Source organism: Eretmochelys imbricata, chromosome 1, assembly GCF_965152235.1.
Source record: "Eretmochelys imbricata isolate rEreImb1 chromosome 1, rEreImb1.hap1, whole genome shotgun sequence".
Taxonomy (NCBI): Eukaryota; Metazoa; Chordata; order Testudines; family Cheloniidae; genus Eretmochelys; species Eretmochelys imbricata.
This window is the reverse complement of record NC_135572.1, coordinates 283,212,778-283,236,684: the sequence shown is the minus strand read 5'-3', so window position 1 is coordinate 283,236,684 and position 23,907 is coordinate 283,212,778.

Below are 23,907 nucleotides of genomic sequence, written 5' to 3'. Positions count from 1 at the left end.
GAGAATTAGGCCCACTGAATTTGAGTCCTAAAACTCAAAGCAAAACTTGGGCAAAGCAACTAAGTTTTGCCTGGTTTCAGGTCAAAAGCAAATAATATTGATGTTTAGCTTGGTTTCAAACAAAACCATCATTCCTTCCTTGTGCCCTTAGGTGAGGGAAATAGCTTATTTGAAATTCAACCCAGATTAAACCTAAAAGATTGCCAGCTTTAGCAAAACCTTTTGGTGAACCTGGGTTGAGTTTTGGGTTTGTAATGAAACCCAAAACCAGCTGAGCCTTTTATGGTTTCATATTTAATACTAAAGGGTTTACATAGTTGTAACTCACTTTAGATTTCAGAAACAAGAAATGGCAATAAGGAAACTAACATGTTTGTGTCTTTTCCCCCACTAGGTGTCACCATAAGGCAATGACATTGAATATGAAAACCTTAGGAAAAGGATTGCTACAAGGAAATAGATTCAGTTAAGATGGCCACAGACTACATGCCTGCCAATCAGGGCCCCATCTAGTTCCCACTGAAGTCAGTTGAAAAACTATTGACCTCAGTGGGAGTTAGATCGGGCACCAGGTTTCTTGCCAGCCATAATACACATTGCTACGGTGAAAGAATATAAGGGTATGTCTACACAGCCACTGGACGTGTGCCTCCCAGCCTGGCTAGATAGAGTTACACTAGTTCACTAAAAATAGAAGTGTGGACATTACAGTGTAGGCGGTGGGTCGGGCTAGCTACCCAAGCTCAGATCCAGGGAGCTGGGTGGGTTTGGATGGATAGCCTGATCTGCCACCTATGCCACCATGTCTACACTGCTAGCCTGAGCAGAGCTAGCATGAGTAGTCTGTCTGCCCAGGCTGTGAGGCTTACGCTTATATTCTTTCTACCCTAGGTGAATTTAGGATACTCGTAATGGAGGGTCAGGAAGGCTAGGATGTTTCATTTAAATGCTTGGTTTGGGAGTAGGAAGTGTGACCCAGCCATTCATAGAACAAATCCTGCTAGCTGATATAGGGAAGGGCATTGTGCCTGGCTTCAGAGAATTATCTCATTTTCCCCTATCTGCATCATCTCAGCCCTCACTACAGCAATCTGCCTCCAGGCTGTCAATCATGTGTCATGAAGTTAAAACCCTAGAGGAGTCCCAGCTGACTCATACAGAAATCATGGTGTAATTCTAGTCACCTGTGACAGTCACAGCTGGATCTGATTCCCTCCTAAATGGGCTGTGGCTGTAGCTGTACTCCTGAGATAGAAAATATTTGAATGGAAAAGCAGCTGATATGCAGGAATTTACTTGTTTAAATAAAATATTTTGGCACAAATCACACTTGGTAAGAGACTTTTCTGCTGTGCTCAGTTAATCCGGCTTTCCTTGTAGTCTTCTTGCCTCTATGTATAGCAAGACTTAATGCCACAATCAACAGCATAGATAATAAAGTGATGGGTGAGCCTTATAGAGCTTAATGATTTGATTTCCTTTGGTTAAGTACCTGTAATTTGGGTGGCTTATCCGAACCTCTTGGGTCTTCAAAATTAGGCTGGAGATCTAGTGAGAACTTGGATTTGTTGTGAGACTTTTTATACATCCTGTTTCTGGTCAGGTTGGAATGACCATGAACACAGCTCACCTTCAATGGCTTGGCATGTCCCTGTTGAGTCCCTGCCAGAAGTGGGAAGTTCAGAAGTGCACATGTTTGTTTTAAAAAGTTAGATGAACATATTAAAATACAATGTTGATGTTTAATTTGGAGGGTAGTGGAAAGGTTTGGGTAAGTTTAGCCAGTCCATCCAGCACATATTCTAACTACACAATAGACACCACAGTTCACCATTCATAATGGAGGTGAATGAACTCTTCAGGGCTCAGGTCATGTAAGTAACATGAATTGCACCCCAAGGGTCTGTTCACATGGGCTGGGCATGAACCAGCCCAGGGTTGCTTTGCCATTTGCAATTTACAGAGCCCCATTAAGGAGAAATCTATCACCCTCTTGCCCAGAGTCCTCTTCCCCGAGGCCTGAGGACTCCCTTAGATTTACCATTGCAACCTTCCTGGGGGCTGAGTACCTTGGCTACCCAAGGTGGCCCAATATCTGGGGTTTTGAAGGCCCTCTGTGGCTAGTCCACAGCTTATCTCAGAGGATGTGGCCAGGTTGGATCAAAGGCGTCAAACTCCACCAGGGTGTTTAAAGGGTTTAAAGGAAATATCCTGTCCCTCTCCCCTGTATGTTTCCTAGCTACTACGGTAAGGCTTATGTGGCACATCTGGTTTAATAGTACTGTGAGCTGCAGGAGTAAGAGTTCCCCTCCCCCATTTCTACTGCTTTGATGGGGGTATCAAAAACTGGTAGATTGGAGTACTATTCACTTGTCTTCTTTGGCAGCTGGACCCCTACAGGGGACTAGTAGAGACCTTGAAATTCCTTGAAGGGGTTTCACCCATTCCCACAAAATAGTGGGGGATGGGCATCAGACTACTGCCACTTCCCTGAAAGCAGTTTTTTATAATTTTGGGGAGTGAGGGCCCTGGGGATCATCTTGTATTTGTGGGAACCCTGAGTGCCGTACAAACTACATGAGAACAGTTTGCCTGGAGCCCTGAGCACAGCTTGATTTTGGGTGGGTTCTGGGTGAACTGTTCACACAGCCCTAGAAATAAATTCAGCATCAGGAATGTAATACAAAAGACTTTTAGCTCAGAAGCCATGCCACTACTATTGATGTGTACAGGCTCTGACATTCAGATCCAGATGGCTGATGGTTTTAGTTATTCATATTTGGATATGCAATGACCTTAAAAGTAGTATAACATCTATGAAAATGCTGGTGAATAGGATGGCAATGCAGCATGACATTCCCATTCATATTGAACGGTCATAAATTTAAAGGAAAGGGTAAACACCTTTAAATCCCTCCTGGCCAGAGGAAAAACCCTTTCACCTGTAACGGGTTAAGAAGCTAGGATAACCTCGCTGGCACCTGACCAAAATGACCAATGAGGAGACAAGATACTTTCAAAGCTGGAGCGGGGCGGGGGGGAGAAACAAAGGTTCCCTGTGTCTGTGTGATGCTTTTGCTGGGAACAGAAAAGGAATGGAGTCTTAGAACTTAGTAAGTAATCTAGCTAGATATGCGTTAGATTCTGTTTTGTTTAAATGGCTGATAAAATAAGCTGTGCTGAATGGAATGTATACTCCTGTTTTTGTGTCTTTTTGTAACTTAAGGTTTTGCCTAGAGGATTCTCTGTGTTTTGAATCTGATTACCCTGTAAGGTATTTACCATCCTGATTTTACAGAGGTGATTCTTTTACTTTTTCTTCAATTAAAATTCTTCTTTTAAGAACCTGATTGCTCTTTCATTGTTCTTAAGATCCAAGAGTTTGGGTCTGTGTTCACCTGTACCAATTGGTGAGGATATTATTATCAATATTATTATCAGGAAAGGGGGTGTAGGGTTTGGGAGGATTTTGGGGGGAAAAGACGTTTTCAAGCGGGCTCTTTCCCTGTTATACATCTGTTAGATGCTTGGTGGTGGCAGCAATAAAGTCCCAGGGCAAAAGGCAAAATAGTTTGTACCTTGGGGAAGTTTTAACCTAAGCTGGTAAGAATAAGCTTAAGGGGTTTTTCATGCAGGTCCCCACATCTGTACCCTAGAGTTCAGAGTGGGGAAGGAACCTTGACATGAACTAAATCCTGGGATTGTGGAAACAGCAATTTCCATTAGCTACATCAAGTTTGAGGCTGAAATGTTAGACTACAACTGTGAGCAGACTGTTCAGGAAAAAACAGGGAGAGGAGACAGAGGCTGAAAGGAAGGTATCAGGAGTACTGGCATAGGGACACCCACCTACAGAGTTAGATTACCAAACTCAATTTTTTATGACTGGCTGGTGGCACAATTTTCCCTTTTAGGACTTTTTCTTTGTACATTAAGTGACATGATTGATGACCAGTAGAGATATATACAGGGTGAGAGATAGTTCAAGTTATATGGGTGTAACATCTATATTCAGTTTTCTTTGGCTTCAACTAGTTTTTGCTGGGAGAGAAAACCTCTGTTTTTCTTCTTAAACAAGCCTTTCTTTCTTAAACAAATCTGCCTACCTTAAACGCGTGCCTCCCCTGGAGTCTTCATGTCCAATGCCCAGCCCCCACCTCAAAATTCCCTTTTATTTGGCCTTTTACATAAAGTTTGTCAGGGGTTTCAGTATTTCTATAGCTAAGTCATTAAACTAATATGTAAATTCATAAACATTTTGGGATAAGTATATTATGGACACTGTCATCACAACAGCTTGCAGAGGCAAACAAAGTAAGTACTTACTTTCTAAATGCACAACGGTAAGATTTCCCACACCTCTCATTTAGTATACTTTGAAATCTGGTCAGAAGTGCATAGATAGGAATTTGCATAAGATTATTCTGTGGCTTGCCTTGAAAACATTTGCCACGTGACAGTTCAGAAGTGCAGGAACACAGCAACTAAGAGCAATAAAAATGAAATCCTGGCTCCATTGAAGTCAATGGCAAAAGCCCAATCAGCTTCAGCAGAGCTAGGATTTCCCCCAGATCTCCTGGTGGCGATCCGTCAGCCAGTAAGCTAATGTTTCCTTACATTTGGTGTTGAGTGGGAGTGGTTTTTCCTGGCTATGCCCCTGCTCACTAGCAGCAATCTTTTATGCTCAGAGGTAAGAATTGGTCTCTTTATCACTGTGTAAACTGAAAGTAGCCTCTACTTTGAATTCCTGTGGTATCTGAAGTTTGGTGTAACTCCCCTTGTTCTTCTCCAAACACACTATCTATTCACAAACCCTTCCTTAAAACCCACCTCTTCAACGAAACACTTCTGCTAATCAAGTATCCACATCATCCCCTACTCAAACTATTGTAATGTTGAACTTGTCTAGCTTACATTAAGCTTTTTTGGGTAAGGATTATTTCTTAAAGTGTGTGACAAGCACCATGTAAGTTTTGAGAAATAATTAAAAATAAAATATGAATTCACACAATGCACAGTCAACCCATAGAACTCTTTGCCGGAGGATGTTGTGAAGGCCAAGACTATAAAAGGGCTCAAAAAATAACTAGATAAGTTCGTGGAGGGTAGGTCCATCAATGGCTATTAGCCAGGCTGGGCAGGGATGGTGTCCCTAGCCTCTGTTTGCCAGAAGCTGGCAATGGGCAACAGGGGATGGATCAGTTGATGATTACCTGTTCTGTTCATTCTCTCTGGGGCACCTGGCATTGGCCAATGTAGGAGGACAGAATACTGGGGGATTTTTAGTCTGACCCAGTGTAGGTGTTCTTAAGTTATGGAATTGTGATTGTGTAAAAACTTAAAATGCAGGCACCTGAAGATCAGCACTGCAGCAAATGAGCCCATTCCTCACTCCAAGCTGAAGGTAAAACAAAGAGGGAAAAGATGAACTCAAGCTCTATAACCTCTAACTTTCATTGTTGAATAGTCAGGCTTGATGCATCCTTTTACAGGATGCAACCACTAAAATACAGTGTGACACTGCTGAGTAGGTCAAGTATTCCTTTCAGTAGAAGACAGTTGTACCTATGAAAGGACAGTAATGCCAAGAGTTCAGTGGGACTCATAAAAGGATAAGATATTTACTATTATAAAGTCAATGGGAAGCTTTCCATTGGCATTGGATCAAGCCCTTTGTGAGTGGTTTCTGGGCTTTCACAAGCAGACAGCTGTTCTGAAATGAGCAGAGGCTTTGAACACTACAGTACCCACCCAAAGATGGCCAAGGGAATGAGGGAGTGAGCGAGACTGCTCTCTTGCTTTTCAGAAAGCAGTTAGGACTGGTAGTCTTGATAAAGTGATTAAATCAAATAGGAGACAGCTTAACAAAGAGCAAACTATGAGCCCAAACCTGCAACTTTTGCCACTGTGTTTTCTTTATTCAAGTGAGCAATCCCTTATCCAAGCTCTAGGTGTTACATTAACGGTAAACAATAAGACTGAAGAATAAATATCCTGTACACAGAGACTAGCCCTTACTCTCAAAGGGAACTCCATCTCAGAATGGAAATAGCTCCTTTAGCCAACTTTCCGTAAATAATAGTCTCTATAGTAACAGTCCCATGCCCTTATAGCCACCCATTCTGGAAAAAAAAAACACTGGGAAGTAGAACAGCTTTTCAGGGTGTTCTGAAGATCAACAAATCTGGGCCCAGATGAAGGCTGGGAAGTGTTGCGGGGAGAAACTTAACTATTTCAGGCTTTATACATTAAAAACATCTTCAATTAAACTCAAACTAATTAGAAGCCAGTGCAAACTATGGGTAAGGGGACTGTTGCCCCCTTACTAACATTCAGTAGGGCTGTTTTAGTTGCTAGCTCCCAGTACTAAAAAGGGGGAAGGGTCGATGGGGAATCAGGACCCTGAGACTGACAGTCCCCAGGAAAAATGGGGAGAGGCCAGTGCTCCAGGTCAGCCTGAATGACAGGGTGGGCAGGTTAATCAGGGAGTCAGGAGGCCAGGGAGGTCCCGTCCTCCATATGAGCTGGAATTGCCTGGGTCAGACACAGTGGGGCGGAGCTAAGGAGAAAGCAGGGGCCAGATCCAGAGAGAGCAGACCTTGTCCTGGGAGCAGAGCTGCAGCCCCAAAGCCAGAGGCACAGCCCAGAGAGAGCAGACTTGCCCTGGGAGCAGAGCTGCAGCAACCAGAGCCAGAGGGGCCAGAAAAGCAGCCCAGGGAGCTGGAGGCAGAGCAGCAGCCGTGCTGAGGTAGAGTGGAGCTGAGACAGAGTGGAGCTGGAGCTGGAGCAGTCTGGAGCCTGGTGTCGTGAGCAGCTGGGGAGACCGAGGGGGGACCCTGGGCAGTGGGCCCAGCACAGGGAGATGCCTCAGCCAGGAGGCTCTGCAGGCCAGAATCAAAAGGGTATTGGTAACCCCGACAGGGCAGGGGCAATGCTGGGAAGAAGGGCCCTGCTACCTAGAGCCTGAGAGCGTGTGGCCACCACCGGAGCGAGTGTCCAACCCACAGCATCCCTACAGCACAGCCAGGGCCTGAGAAGGAGGCCTGGGACTTACAAGGAACAGGCTGTGAACTTCCCTGACATTCCAGAGGCACTGTTTGTGATGTTCCCTGCCACAGAGCGGGGTGATGTGTTTCCTTTAACCTTTCCCATTTCCCCTTATTCTCTTTAAAATTAATTGTTGATTAAATAACTTGCATTTACTTCAAATTGTATCAGTGGGTCAGAGAAGTGCCCAGTGCAGAGAGAGTATCCCACAGAGTGGGAACACCCTAGCCCCTGTCCTAGGTGAGCGCAGCAGGGTTGGGGGTCGAGCCCCCCAGGAATCCTGGGTCCAGCCTTGTTGGGACTACGAGGACTCTGCCAGACAGGAATGTGGAAGGGGAGTCCTCAAGGGCAGGGAGGCCACTGGGTAAAGGAAGTGGGAGCGAGGACTCAGATCCTTTCGCTAGCCCACTTCACTGGGGTAGTGCAGAAGCCAGGAAAGTTCCCCACAATAGCGGGACTATTCCCCTGCTTACATATGGAGTGCTGGTATGAGCTACTCTCTCTTTAGGTTAGGTTTAATAAGAGGTTAGCCACATTCTGCACTACATTATACTTCTGAATGGCCTGATGGCATAGCTCCAAGAACATCATGTTTTGGTGCTTAATCCTGAGATGCCAAAGACAGTCTGCATCTGAAAGAATTTCACCATTTCACCAAGCACAGAGAAAATGGCCAAACTATCAGTACATGGGTATTTGGCAGTAACCAAGGATCTAACACAACCGGAAGACTGGGATCCTGAATAAATGGCAGGCACATTGCAAACTTCATCACTCCTGCCAACCTGCAAGAGCTTTCCACAGTATTGCTTCGGATGAGCCTTGGCCAGTTAGACTTATTCTAGTCCCTTGATCAGACAGACATTGGAAAAAGGTCACACAACTACATAAACTAGGTTAAAGAAGACAGAGGTGGTATTATCAGCATAATCCTGGCACCAAAGCCTACACTTCCTCATGGCTTCATATACACATTAAGCAGGAGAGGTTGACAAAGAAGAATCCTTATGGAGCCTTACATGAGACAGCCCTCAGGACAGATAAACAATGATTTAGTGCTACCTTCCTGGACCTTCGGAATCACTCAGAGTGACTACACATACCCTTGCTAGGTAGGAATCACAGACATGCCAACAATACTTCATTAATAACATGGAATGAAAGCAGTTGACAGAGTTAAAAAATAACCTCCAGGAAGTCAAAGACCACATTTTTGTAGGTCAAATAGGCCTCAAACCACCCAGACTGGAATCAAGGGAGTTTGAGGACTCCAAATATTATTAGGGTTGTCACAACCTTGTCAACAATCATTCCCCAAAAACTGGAAGTTTGAACATCTCAAACATCAACCTGTTTCCATGTTAGGAGATGGTTTCTTGTCCAGAGGTCTAGTAATTGTCTTAAGGAGAGATTTGTATATTCAGTCCCTTCGTAGTGACATGTCACTAACATCAATCAATAGTGGGCTCAGTGCTTCTCCTCTGGCCTTCGCAAACTAAGGAGGACATGAGTTCAGATCACAGTTTATAGCTGGAATCTGCATAATACCTCTTCAACATTAATGAGATACATTGGTTGAAACTTAAGTAGAGAAAACTGCATTTGTCCCCTGCAAATCTGTTGTACCATCATAGGCAGACAACTGGGTCTACATGCAGGGTGTCTTCTCAGCAAGATTCATAACAGCAAAACAAAACCAAACCAGCTCCATGATTGAGTGGAGTCAGCCCTGATTAAGCAAGCAGTCTGCCATCCAGAATAGCTTTGCTATTAGCAACTTTGCTATTAGCTTTGCTATTAGGGGAAACCTATAGGAACATCTATATACACATGCTTTTGTGAAGAGGCACTCGTGGCTTGTTCCTTAAATGGATTTATCTGTCAGTTTTCCCTATTTCCAGGCAGATAGATAGTTATAAAGATCACAGAAGATTGTCACCTCAAGGTTGGAAATAAGTAAAAGCACATGCAATAAGTAATCCATAGAAAAAACTTGGTTTTGATTCCCATTAACCTAGCTTTTCTTCTTTTCTATGGTCTTGATTCTTGAAGCAAGGTACTTGGGCACATGGGTCGGGGATTTCCTGAATCCAATCTGATGATATAAACACTGCCAACAAACACCCCATGCAGAAGGAAATAATTTCTCTAACTCCATTCAGGCTAGCACTTGGAGAAGCTTAGATTTTTCAGCAGGATTATTTTTGGCCAATGCAGTTTCAATCATTATCAACTTAAGTCTAGTGGGAAATTGACAGTTTTGTGTGCTCATGGTGAAAAGTGAGCTCTGTGAGCAAGCAACCCTGAGCAGCTTATGTGCTAAAACTTAAAAGAGCTTTTACATCTTAATGATAAACCTGAAATGCAACAGTCAAAAAAAGACCTAAACATTTCCATTCAAAAAGCTTTTGAAACTAGCACAATTTCTTTCCCCTGAGTTACTGTTTGTTGCAGGCATGTTCTAAATTTAGGCCCGTATTTTAAAAACTTGGATGCCTAAATTTAGGCACCTAAATCTACATTTGGGTACCCAATAAAAACTGTACTTGTTGAATATGAATATCAAGCTTCTTGGCACCTATTTTAACATACTGGCCTCACATAATTCTTGCTAGTGTGAAAACAGCACCACCTAGTGGGCAGCAACAAACTGAACACCTATACCAACTACAGTCCAAAAATCTCACGGGCTCACCATAGAACTCCCTTTGGAACAAAAGTCATTTAACCCCACTGATTTTGGCATGCCTGCACTTTATTTTTTTCTGCTTCGGTTTGAGGTCTGCAGAGTTAAGTGTTTTAAACACTGTTATTAACAATATATCATGTTTTATCAGTTTAAAATAAAACATAATTGGCAGACTGTCTCATCAGTAGTTTAGTCGTGCGTTGTCAAAAGCATCTAGTGCCTATTAGAGCAGTAATAAAATCTTAGTTGAGTCTTTAAAATACTTTTCCTTGATGGAGAAAATAAGCTGATTTGGCAGTCATGAAAATAAAAGGGTAATTAATCTGGCCTGAGCTAGGTACTATTCACTGATGCTATTTCTAATTCAAATCAGTGTAAGAAAGATAAGAATCAGGCCCCAAATTCCATGCATTACTTTTCTCTAATGCTTAGCTAGCATTCACCATATTTCCCTGTGCAATGTACTCTTCTTTAAAGCTTGTCACCTGAAAGGCCCTGCCCATCTCCAGTCCAACTCTCATTTCTGCCTCCTGCTATCTTTGCTGCTCCTAAGAGATCTGCCTAAATAATCCTGTTGTATTTTTCCTACTTACTCTTTTTTTTGTGCCTTCTTCCCTGTTACTTTTTCCCTCTGCATGAAAAATTGAACAGCCTATACTTCTCTTCCTTCAAACAGCTCTTTAAAGCACACTCCTCTTGGGACGCTTTTTAACAATAAAACAATACTAGAAACAACACAATGTCATTCAGCTTTGAGACTGGCCATCAAAATTAGTGATGCATTCTGCATGGTCTATTCTGAAGACAAGTAACTTTTGTTTAAAAGTGATAGGCAATATTTTTTAATGGGAAATAAAGCAATGGAAAAGTGGAAACTCTTGTTCAGGCTGTTTACTCATGGGTAGCTGATACTGTTCAGAATTAACAATACTCCTTTTAGCAAACTTATCCTGCTATATACCTTAGAATCATAGAATATCAGGATTAGAAGGGACCTCAGGAGGTCATCTAGTCCAACCCCCTGCTCAAAGCAGGACCAATCCCCAATTTTTGTCCTAGATCCCTAAATGGCCCCCTCAAGGATTGAACTCACAGCCCTGAGTTTAGCAGGCCAATGCTCAAACTACTGACCTATTCTTCCCCTCCTCAATAATGGAGGTGAGATGCGTTTTTCTGCCTTCCTCTGTCAGTTTTGCCTTTACATCACTGACTGAGCTAACTTGTGCATGAGAAGAATTTAGAGACTGCATTTCATGATGGGAAAACTGTAGTTCAAATATGAAGCTAGACTGCAATAGGTGCAGTCTGTTTAAATAATAACAGGACATGAAACGTGACTGAGAACCTCTCCTGTCAGGACAATTAATTTTGCAAGTCTATCTAGTAGCAGAGGTAGTAGAGCATCACAGAATTGATTAGAGGGAGGTTCTAATTTCAATAAAACCACCACCGCCACCCAGCGCTTATTTTGTAGTGAAAGAGGTGCCGGGGCTCAAGCAATTAGATGCTTGGGCTCAAGACATTTTTTTTTATTTTCATAACTCATGCGGCAAGCCCAGAGGTGCAGGGGCTATGAACTGCCGAGCCTAGAGGTGCCAGGGCTCAGCCCTGGCACAAATTAAGCACTGATACCACCACATCCTTATTGAACTTTGCATTCCCACCTGCCGTGGCATTCAGAGTTTCCTTCCATCTCCTTGTAAAAGAAATTCTGCCTATGTCAGGGATCCAAATGACACTTGTGCTGTTCATACTGCCCCTCTTGTCCATTAGAATAGATGAAGTTAATCCAGGTCTAGTGATACAGGAGGGAGTGCAGCATTTAGAGAGCACCCTGCAGTTCAGCCTTCAAGCAGAGCAAAGAAACTTCTGCCCCTTGATAAAAAGTGGACCTGCTACAGGAGAAATGGAAGTTAAAAGTAGCACCTTTTTACAGGAAAGGGGATTATAGCTTTATTCAAAGCCAAATATCTTAGATTTTTACATAAATGTCTTTTGTATTAACAGGAACAAAAGATGTGAAAATTCACCAAAAAGCATAAGCCAAATATAGCAGAATCTAATTACAAAAGTGACAGCAAGACCAACTTTGTGAGTTACTAAACAAACAAGTACAATAAATAAAAAAGGCTTCTACATTATTTTGACAAGTGTAGTTTAATTTTATTTGTGTTTCATAATACTTCAAAGTACACTAGTAACTGTAATGTAAAAGTAATGGTCTGAAAATTTACATGCTTGCTAAATAATAAGCAGAGAAGGACACTTATTTTATGAGAATGATTGGACATGTGGATTAGCAAAACAAGGTTTTGCCATACAGTGAAACTATCTGGCAGATGTGCTGTTCACAGAATCAGAACACAGAGCAGAAAAAAAAAAAAAAACGAAACCCCCAACAAACCCCAACTGCTATTAGGCATCTGCTGCACGCTCTGCAAATGCAGAGTTATCCTGTAAAGTATTTCTTTATGGCCAGGCAGGAGGCCTGTTAATGATTTATTAATATCTCCTGTTCATTTACCATAGCGTTTCCTATCACTGTGACCCTTGCCTCTTCCAGTGTACACCTATTTGTCACATCTTGTCCTTATTTAGATTGAACCTCTTTGTGGCAGGGACTGTCCTATTTTATTCGGTACTCAGCACAATGGGCATTCCACTCTTCTAACTGCTATTATAATAATAAAATAATTTTGCAGTGCCTTGCCCATATCTTGGGGGTTTTGAGTGACTAGACAGCCGTGAGTACTAGCTAAAGGACTTTCTCAAAATTGTTTTCCTATACAGTACATATAGACATGGTAATTTTGTTGTGGATACTTAGTCATGTCTGAGGTGGTGAATGCAATAACTAAAACCAAAATTATATCACATGGATATTTGCACAGTCGTTCTAGCCATGTTAGTCCCAGGATATCAGAGAGACAAGGTGGGTGAGGTAATATCTTTTATTGGACCAAATTCTGTTGGTGAAAGAGACAAGCTTTGATTTTTGTGGTCCTATTCACTACTATAAATGTCTTTTCTATTGTCTGATTACTTGATACCATTTGTTGCAGGGATATTTTGTTATCCTAAATTCACTTACCTTTTTAATTGGACATTTTGCTTTTTCCAGTATATCTTACAGTATTACAGTATATCTCTGGAGTCCAGACCATGTGGACAGTGTTGACCATTGCAAAACCAACATTTAGCCACCACAGTTACTTCACATTGACATACTGCAGTTATTCCTCACTTTAAGCATATGGAGAATGTGCAATAACTCAGATTCACATGTGGTAACTGTTGGCAAATGACCTTTCAAATGGCAGCTGCTGAATCCTGTAGCACACTCGGCCTAAGTTTTCTGTCTGTGCCACTCCTTTAAATTCTAGACTCCATAGAGAGTAATATTACTTGATTATTCATTCCAGAATGTGTTTTAATTTGAGAGGGTCTTGAGTTACTGAATTCGTCTCTGGAGTCAGGAAAGACAGTCTCCTGCAGCTGATGAGTGATTTTTGCAGGAACTGGGTTAAGGAGTAATTAGTCAATCATTTTGCAACTGCAGAATCGGAATAAGTACAGGGTAGGCTTACAAGTACAGTGCGTACATTGCTATATGGTGTAACACTTAACAGAACCCCAAAGTTTGCTAGTCACAGCGGTCTAAAACTAAGGATCATATTTATTGGAATTCATTCTGCTTCCCCTACTCCATTTGCAATCAGAAAGAAAAGTTAAGGTTATTGAGTTCACTTAAACATTCATACCATTCACAGGGTTAGCTATACCTCTAAGTTATTTCTGCCCATTGTTTTAAGGACCTAGATTTCAAAAAGATGTTAATGAGAGTGTCATTTTTCCATTTTAAGGGAGTTTACTTTAGATCATTTTCTTTGCAATTGACATATCTCACCATCATCTAACCACTGAATGCTACCACACATGCAGAGAGGATTACTACTAAACAGGGGTTATGTTCAGAAGAGCGTCTCAATTTTTACATTCCATATTTAGTCCATATGGAATCTGCTTTGTATACAGGTCAAAAGGAAGCTGTAATTGCCAGCACTGCAAACTCAACCTGCTGATTGGAAAACAGCTTGATTTTATTTGGTACATCACCCTTGCCTATTGGCCATACTCAATATGCTGGGGGTGTTGATGTCACAGACAGAAGAAAATGGAGCTTATTCTTCCACAGAGAGACTGCTTGTAAACAGTAGAGTGAGCAGGTACAATCTAATGATGCATTTCTGTACTTGACTGAACAAAGTGCCATTTTTATGGTCCCTTTTTGTGTCTTATGCACACAGTGCAACTAAGTGATTTAGTGAGCAAAATTAGGATTAGGCACAGCTTTCTTGGATTCTAGCACAAAGCCATTTCCACTGGTTTTAACTATTTTCTACTGACGGAGAAACACCCATAATGGTAGTTGGTGAAATACGATGGTTCATCACCAAAATCCTACGAAGATAGTCTTTTTTGAAACTGGCTTTGGACAAATAAATTTACCAACAATAGCCTCTCTGTTTACATGCACCATTAGGACTGTATGACACAGTAACTCGGTGTTAGGAACTGCACTAGCTACTGGCCAGCCAAGGAGCACATAATATTGTACATAGGTGGCCCTCTTCCTCCCCACCACACTTTGGGCCAATCTTGCTTGCCTTATTCACTGACGTCAAGAGAGTGCCTCATGTCAGTAAAGCAATCAAAATTCAGCCCTTACTTATTATTTTGTTAGTTTCTCAGGAACATAGTGGCAATTTGCTTTTTAAAAGGAGACATTTTCATTGGGGGAGGAGGTTTCCTATCTGATAATGATAATTTTTAAATAAAATAACTTGGACTAAGTCATTGACACTATACCTTTTAGGATATTTGACAGAATGTGTTACTAGCTAGTTCATGGAAGCATTTCTATACCCTTTCTCTGTCTATAGTAGGCAAAAAGTCACATTTGATCAGGGAAAGAAATTCTGAGAGCTTTCACCTTGTTTTTGTTGCTAAGGAAACCACTTCCTTGGCATCAGTGCATTCATCAGGTCTGTCTTACTTTCCACCCAGCTTTAACAGAGGCAGCATTGTGGAATGGCATTGGGAAAAAAAGCAGAGATAAACAAGGGGAAAAAGATCAACAAAAGTAACTGAAAGTTAATACAAGGATATCTGCTTGTTAAATTGAATTAACTCTTGTTTCTGTGAGAGCAGACTAGAGAGCTGTGTGTATGGGTGAGGATTTAAGGCTCCAACCAGACTAAGGCTAAGTGCCAAAGAAGAGCATCAGAAAGGTCAGCTCTGCCCCCAGCACACACAACACACAAAATCCTGGAGGAGGAAGGTAGAGCTATGTGATCAGTAGACAAAATCTGAAGACAAATGTTGGATTTCCACTCCTCTACTATACTTAAATAACATTACCACTTTAAGACGAGTCCTTTATGCCACCCCCCGCCACCACAGGATTTGTACAGTGCCATATCAGATGGGGTGTTCCATGAGAATTGGTAATTATGTGTACTTAGCACTGTAAATGCACTTTTTTGTTGGGGTTTTAGCAAGGGTAACTCAGTTCTTATTCCATGTTTGCACTGTATCAGAAATCTAAATGGTGACACCAAGGAGATAAGTGGTACCGGTAACTGCTGTTGCTGGCTGCCCATACAATGCCTCAGCTGTTTCCTTTGCCAACTTTATCCCTCACAAATAACTTAGATTTCTCTAAAAATGAAGTGAGCAACAAACAGGATACACCAAACATCACATTTGGCAGAAATCTGGGTGATAGATGCAAACTTGTCAAGCAAGCTATACTAGTAAAACTAATGGAAAACATGAAAGGTAGCCTGGCTGGATCGGGGGGCAGAGAGAAGTGATGGTATACAACCCCTTTTACTTCTAAGTTGCTTGCATGAATCCAGCCCGGGGCAATAGTGACCAAAAATCATTATCATCCTATAGTTTCCCAATGGACACAAGAACAATTTCACATTAAAAAAATAGAAAATATTGATTAACTTGTATGTTCTGCCAGCACAGGGAGAAGAGAATAGATTCTGAGCATCAGTTTCTATTAATACTTAGTATGAAATACCTTTTACTTAGTTTCCCATATTTTCATGGTTCATCACAGTGTCATTTATCCAGCATGATTCCTGAGCAAGTCTACTTCAAGAGTGTCTCTTTCTGTCCCCGCCTGTACAGGGTAGAAAGGCAAGCCTCATACGGGGACAGCAATCGATTTGCAGAGTCTTCACTTTGCTGTTTTTATATCTTTTAATCTGTAATCAGTTGTACTGATGATCTCCAATTTCTACAGCTTTGTCCTCTTCATTTTCAAGGTCAAGCACTTAGCAACCTGATCCCTAAAGCTTTTTACTTGATAAAACTATTGTATCATGATATGTACCCAAATATTTCGGAACAACTTCAACATTCCATGAAAACATAGAATCATAGAATATCAGGTTGGAAGGGACCTAGTCCAAGCCCCTGCTCAAAGCAGGACCAATACCCAACTAAATCATCCCAGCCAGGGCTTTGTCAAGCCTGACCTTAAAAACCTCTCAGGAAGGAAATTCCACCACCTCCCTAGGTAACCCATTCCAGTGCTTCACCACCCTCTACATGTTGAAAGTCTTCTTAAGCAGGTCTTCAGAACGGAGGACTGAATAATTTAAGCATCTTTGTTTTTATGCAGAGTGTTGTGCCTTCTTGTCAAAGACTCTCAAAGCATGTTGAAAATTCAATGTATTAAATATTAATAGTTCATAAAATTGGGCTAACAAGTGACTGGCTCAAGATCTTACACAGATCCTTGATTCCTGATTTCTCTACTCAGTTATACCACTATACCTGGGTGTGTACATACAGTATATTCAAAATATTTTAATTATATTATAGATATATAAGCAAATATTTTATATACACAAGAGATGCATAAGGCTCTAAGGGATTAATGTATTATACTACCATTATTGGACACCCAAGCCATCACTTTATTAGCTGACTTTGACATGTGGCTTATCGGCTATAGGCCAATTTCATGTCTAGTGTAACTCCACTGAACTCAGTGGTTTAATTTGTCCTCACTGAAGGAGAGCACATTGAGCCTCTGGAGACAACCATAATTCTCCTTTCCAGATGAAACCTGAAAGGAGGACAGCAACAGAAACATCACCTAAATTCTAGAGCACCAATCACTCTTACTGACACAAAGAGGTATAATTTGCACCCTTTCGCAAGCCAGGAAGAATCTGTCCTGAATTTCTAAATTCTGTGGGATCCTACTGAAGTTAATCCCACTGAGAAATGTTTAGTAAGGCTGGGTACATAGATTGGATAAAATATGAACAGACCTTCAAAACCCACACACAAAGTGAACCCTTTTCAATAGCTCAGAGTGCCCCTACTTCTTTATTATCTTCAACGTCCATGACTACCAAAACTGGTAGTGCCAATATATCATGAGAAGTGCTGTTACAATATTCCCTGCGCAACAATAAATTGAAAAACTGAAATTGCGTGAAGAATTTGTTTTGTGAGACTGAGTCTGGTTTTTTGTAGCCTAGATATTCAAAGAGGGATTCCAAAGACAAGGTTAGGATGCTTATCTGAACGCATCAGAACAAATATCCAAATAATAGGTTTGCCCATCGTTAGTTTGTAGCCACTGCAGTCTGCTGGCTGAGAATAATCTTTCAGCCTTAGTTCAACTCCAAATTTAACTCACTATTTGTAACAAATACTGTTAATTTTTAGTCATGGGTCTTATTTTTGACAGGCGGTGCTTTTTCTTAGATAAGTAAGGAGACCCATTGATCTATGCAATGGGGGAGTATCATATGAGTTGATTTAACAAGCAGAAGATGGATACAGACTAAGTGATTTCATCTAGATACTCTTAGTTTTAAAGAAAGAGAAAATTGAAAGAAACAACCAAGACAGCATGAAATAAGCTTGATTGTTATTTAAAATCCTCATAATGTCAGAACACAAAGTGTACAAAACACATGCAGTGAAGGGAAAAAAATCCCTTCTTTTTGATGGAAATTACACTCTGTGGGTGACTAATGTTTACTGTGTAATTAGGCAGCACAGAGCCCTTATTGACTAGTGGAGAGATGATCAATTTTGCCTTCTTTTGGAGAAGCATTAGAACTTATATAAAATACCACCTGAAATGATACATATTAAGGAAACTTAATCTCATTGTTGCTTGAATTTGTAGCACTTTATTGTCTTTGTGATAACCAGTGGGCTCTGATTCAGTAGAAAAAAAAAATCTTGACTTTTTGTTTTGAGGATTTTTTATTTAAATGCAAATTAAAAGCAAAATATAAAGTTAACTTACTAGAGTCTGAGGTCTGTGTCTTGCAAATGAATTATGTTTTATACTTTGGGGTATGTTTTCAATAACTAGAACCCTTTTTCATCTCATATTTCATCAAATTTTAAAGAAAAATATTTTTGACTTAAAACCAAATATCTAAGAGAAACTTAAGACATAATTCAGCAAAAGAAGCACCCAGCTTCTATGCAAACAGGACATCCATGAAAGATCATATAAGCTGATCTTCTAAGAGCTTCTTCAGTCATACATCCTGATTCTAATCTCACTTAAATATATTTAATTCTCATTGATTTATGTAGGTACTATACGCAGTTAACTCAATAAAAGAGAGCCAGTCCAATGTTCTAGGCAACTGAGAATTTTGGAAGTATGAACATTTACAAATGGAACCATCAATGACTCCAGGATCAAATCGAAGAATGCCCTCAAAAACATAAGAATGACAAAAATCCCCAGTCCCACACCACTACTACCTGTCACCCACCTCCTCACAGGCAAAGGAGGAAAGATGAGCCTTGAAGTGAGCCCTGAAGGCTAACGAACAGGCTGCTTTGAACCAAAGGGAAGTTTAATATGCTCTTCCTGATAAAGGACAACATGTTGTATTTTAGTTAGTCAGGCCCAATGTTTTTCTGAGGAAAAGATGTTCTCCAAGGGATTCATCACATTTAAGGGCTACCCTAAAAAAATAAATAAATAAATAAAAAAGCAGGAGGGTGTAAGATAAAACAAAGAGGGCTTATTTTATCTCACATTTTCCCAATAGTTGCTTTTCCTGCTACATCTCTTTTCACTCTCTTGATCTGTATGTTATGCTCAGTTTGCTCATCAGCTGAATGGTGCAAGACTTATCCCCAGGTTTTGACCAACTTCTTCCTGATGTGTCTCTTTCAATCTCTTACTTTTGGCCCTTCATTTACAACAGTCTCCTTGCTCAGGCACCTGCTATGAAGCAACTAGGGGCTAAATTCTGCACCTGTGCAACCCCATTGAGCCAAATTTACATCACTATTTTTGTTTTGCATATGAAGATTTGTAACAAAAGAGAAGGAAGACAGCCCTTTCCTTGCTCCATAAAATCATCCCATTAGCCAGCTTTTTCATAGAAATGTACAGAGCTAAACACTGGAGCTTTGAGCCTGACATGTGGTACTATTACTGGAAGAGGTGGGAAAATAGGCTTTTCTAAATGAAAACTAAAACTAATCTGATAGATTAAGAATGATTTGAATGAGAGATAAACATCTTTATTAGTACCATTCATTGGTTACAATAACTCAGAATATGAATTTAGAAATAAGAGGCATTGAGTGTAAAGAAAATCCAATGTCTTCCACATCTCTGCAACACTGAACATTAAGGTAACTGTTTTTCATCAAATCTGCTGTTTACTAGCAATTAGCCTACATTCCTGCTCTCTGGTGTAGTTATTAATGCCAGAGCATGGTGCATTCATCACATAACAGACAATGGAACAATTATCTTCATAATACAATTTTTGTGTGAAAATTAAAATGTGAGAGGCAGTCACATATTCATCCTTACCTGTCACATGAGAATGGGACTTGATTTATCAGGAAGAAGCAAAAGTCTTTCTACAGAATCCATTCTGTGCTGTCACACAAAAACAGTATCCCAAAATGGTTCTAGTAATCTCTTTCATGGCACCAACCTTCAAGAAGCAGAGGGAGTTTTAAGAGGCATAAATTAAAGATCTCCTTGGCCATAGATGGATTTGCTGAGAGGATTTTTTGCTTCAGTTCCAGCACCTATTCTATATTCTAAAGCACTTCAATAAGCTCTGAAAGTCTGCATTAGATGTAGGCAGTGACAGTATCTCATTTTGTGGGAGCAGACTTTAACTTTAAAAAAAAACAAAACAGGATTCAGGAAAGCCTGAGATAAATAAAAGTTTAAATTCTTACTGTTGAAGCTCTTTTACTAAAACTTTCTCTGCAGTCTTCATGAGGAGAATTGTAAAGCATTCCAGAGTCTCTTGTGAAAATATCACCCTCTCCAATACATAGCACTTCCACAGTTCTTTCAAACCGAATGTATGGATGTTTGTTCTGGTAAATATATGATACTAAAAAAAATTGTTGCTATGTGCTGTGTATGAATATATTAAGAAATTAAGATGCCTAGGTTACAGAGACTGGTTAGGAAAATTGCTGCATTTGTAGAGCAGATCATGGATAGAGCCACCTTGATATATCGGGAAAAAGAATACAGTAGGAAAAAAGTAAGTTTGACTAAGTGGTGTTCCCATTTTATAATTTCATTCATTGAATCAGAAAGAAGAAAAAATATATAGTATGGCTTTAGTGACCAAACACACACCATGATTATTAGATTTGAATAAATTGTTAACTATCAATTTACTAGTATCGGGGGGTAGCCATGTTAATCTGGATCTGTAAAAGTGGCAAAGAGTCCTGTGGCACCTTATAGACTAACAGATGTATTGGAGCATAAGCTTTTGTGGGAGAATACCCACTTCGTCAGATGCATGTAGTGGAAATTTCCAGAGGCAGGTATAAATATGCTAGCATATTTATACCTGCATATGCTAGCATATTTATACCTGCCTCTGGAAATTTCCACTACATGCATCTGACAAAGTGGGTATTCACCCACGAAAGCTTATGCTCCAGTACATCTGTTAGTCTATAAGGTGCCACAGGGCTCTTTGCCGCTTTTATCAATTTACAAATAACCCATAGGCAGCACAGTGTTCATAAGCTGGTCACACAATTATGAATAATGACTAAATTTGTGAAAATCGGAGTCTATTTGGAAATAGTTTGTGAACAAGAAAAAGAACAAAGAAACGTTTTCCCAGAAGTAGTTATAGGGTGAAGCCAGTGTGAGCTTTGCCATTTTCTGTGGATTCAGAATTTCCACCCATGGCTATTCCATTCCCCCATTCTCGGCTTATTTCCCGGATAAGCAGAAGGAAGGAATTGATCTCTACAGAGGTGACATATATTACCTGTGATGTTAAAGCAGAATCTTTAGTACATCTTAGAGAGACTTTACCCCTGTAACACAAGGAAACAAACTTCATTCCAGGACACGTTATTCCAAAACTACTAATAGGAACTTGCATGTAGTTAGCACAATTAACTCAATTGTTCACAAATCGGTACCTAGGTCCATAAATGCCCAATTGTCCTACCTAAAAGCCAATGTGAGAATCTATATGGTGGATTTGGCCATCCTGCTGAAGATCTATATACTTGACAATTAGGTCCACTATATTGGACAAGGGATTTCCAAGGAATTACAGCAGTGTGATTCAGAACCATATGAACTTGAAATATTTGTTACATGTTTCTACCTGTTTTTTAAGTCTGCTTTAATAGGTGCAGCATGAGCCCACTTTTTTCAATCTGCACATTTTGTATTATGCTTTGCATGAGTTAACAACAATATTTACTGAGGTAAATATCAACTTCAAACAAAGTAAGAAAACACAGCACAGAACCCTTTCTATACACCTTGCTTACAGGATTACCTTTGATACAATCACTGCATCCAAGTCCCCCACTCCATGTTTTTTACTGTGAGTGCAAAACTGTTCTTCCACCATACTATCCACCATCTTCTATATTAGTTTATCTTCTTTAATAATGGCCTTAAAGTGGTGCACTTTATTTTAGGTTATCAATTCCAATTTGTTTTGAGCTCTGGAAGCATATTACCAAATGGTGCCACCGTGCCAAGATATCAAAGGAGGAAAAAAACATGGTGTACTTTATGCAAAAACTATTCTCATCTAAGAAAAGCTTAGGATAGCTTCTGATACTTCTAAGGGGAGACTTCCCTTTAACTTACACATTACAGGTTGTGATTCCTGACTATGAGAGCCCCAATTAGATATTGCAAACATGTCAAGCATACAGCAAGTATGGCCACTAGCGGGGGGACTCTGCTGAACTGAGTGTGTGGCTGCCAGTTGGCAAAAATGGCTAATGAAGAAGTGGAGATTAGCACCATCATGTTACCACAGAAAGGGGAAGAAAATCCAAATGAATTTGGCTTCAAAATGAAGTGTTCAATGTGGCTCCTAGTGATTTGATTATGAGAAGCTACACTGTAGACCTGGCTGCCTATGTGCAGCAAAGATCCCCCAGTACCAGTTTGTATCTTAGCTGCCACATGATCTGAAGCCACACAACTGAAACTAGCAATAGGAGTGGAGGGGAGGTTGTTAGACAAACTCAGGAGTCAGAATCTCACTCCCACTCTGGCCACTTTATATCAGGTAAGAGGGTCAGGGCAGTGTAAAAGGGCTGTAAAAATCTTTGATCTTTCTGGGAGACAATTTGTCCTCAGTACAGGAAGTGGGGGAGACAGCTGCAAGCTGTTCTCCAAGGACCTCCTCACAAGTCCCAGCACAAGGGACATGCGAGGTATGGGGCCACAGCAGATAGAATCTCTTCAATGTTGGCTGCCCATAGAAATCCAGGCACAAGCTGCCATAATGTAGCCCTAGGGACCCCTCTAAGCTACACTACAAGCCATTCTAGCCCTCCCCCTGCCCAAAAAAGCTCAGAATCAGGAGGTGCAAAGATGGTTGAAAGCCACCTCAGGCCCTTCACCTTGCCCTGGTCTCAGAGTTCTTTGCTGTGCCTGTTAGACAACACAAAATCTCATGCCACAGAGGTAAAGACATATATGTGACTGGAATTTGGTATGGTATAAAAACCGAATCAACAGGAGTGTACTGAAACTAGACTAAACGTAACTTCTAGGGATACTTTATCTATGTATAACGAAAAACCACAGAGACACCACAAAGATACGATAAGCCTGCCTGAAACAGAAGAATGTGTTTGGCAACTTCTTTGTTTGTTTGTTTTTAATATTGCATTGAAGTGAGTATGTACCCATAAAACAACAATTATATACACAGGAAGTTATTGTGTCCTTGCTTCATTGAGCTAATGCACAGGTTGGTAAATTCTGCTGGAGGGAACATAGAAGGGCAGGGATTGGCAACCTTTGGCCCACAGCCTGCCAGGGTAAGCCCCCTGGTGGGCAGGGCAGGTTTGTTTACCTGCTACGTCCACAGGTTCAGCCGATCGCAGCTCCCACTAGCTGCGGTTCGCCGCTCCAGGCCAACAGGGGCTGCAGGAATCAGGGGCCAGTAAGTCCTTTGGCCTGCGCCGCTTCCCAAAGCCCGCATTGCCCTGGAGCGGTGAACCGCAGCCAGTGGGAGCAACGATCGGCCGAACCTGCGGACGCGGCAGGTAAACACACCGTCCCAGCCCGCCAGGGGGCTTACCCTGGCGGGCTGCGTGCCAAAGGTTGCCAATCCCCGCACTAGGGTGACCAGACGTCCCAATTTTATAGGGACAGTTCCGATTTTGGGGGCTTTTTCTTAGATAGGCACGTATTACCCCCCCACCCCATGTCCCGATTTTTTACACTTGCTATCTGGTCACCCTAGAACACACTGAGGTCACAGCCTCACCACAACTACAGGGAGCCCAAAAATCAAAAGAAAGAGGATGAAGAAAATGAAGAGGAGAAGAGCAGCTGCTGTTGAAAATGTTGTGCGGTAAGTACATGACTGAGCCATAAAACACACTACACGAAGGGAGAACAGGTCTCAGCGTACAGAAGTCTTAGAGTGAATGGCCCTTTCACAACTGGGTGGTCCCTCTGGGATAAGCCGTTAGTAATCTAAACTATACTTTACTATTAAAATGGCTCATAAGTTGTTGTCTTAGTCATTAATTAAATCATAAGACCACTAAATAAACTAACTGACAGCTTTGTCAAATAGGGATTTAATTATAAAACTTTAATC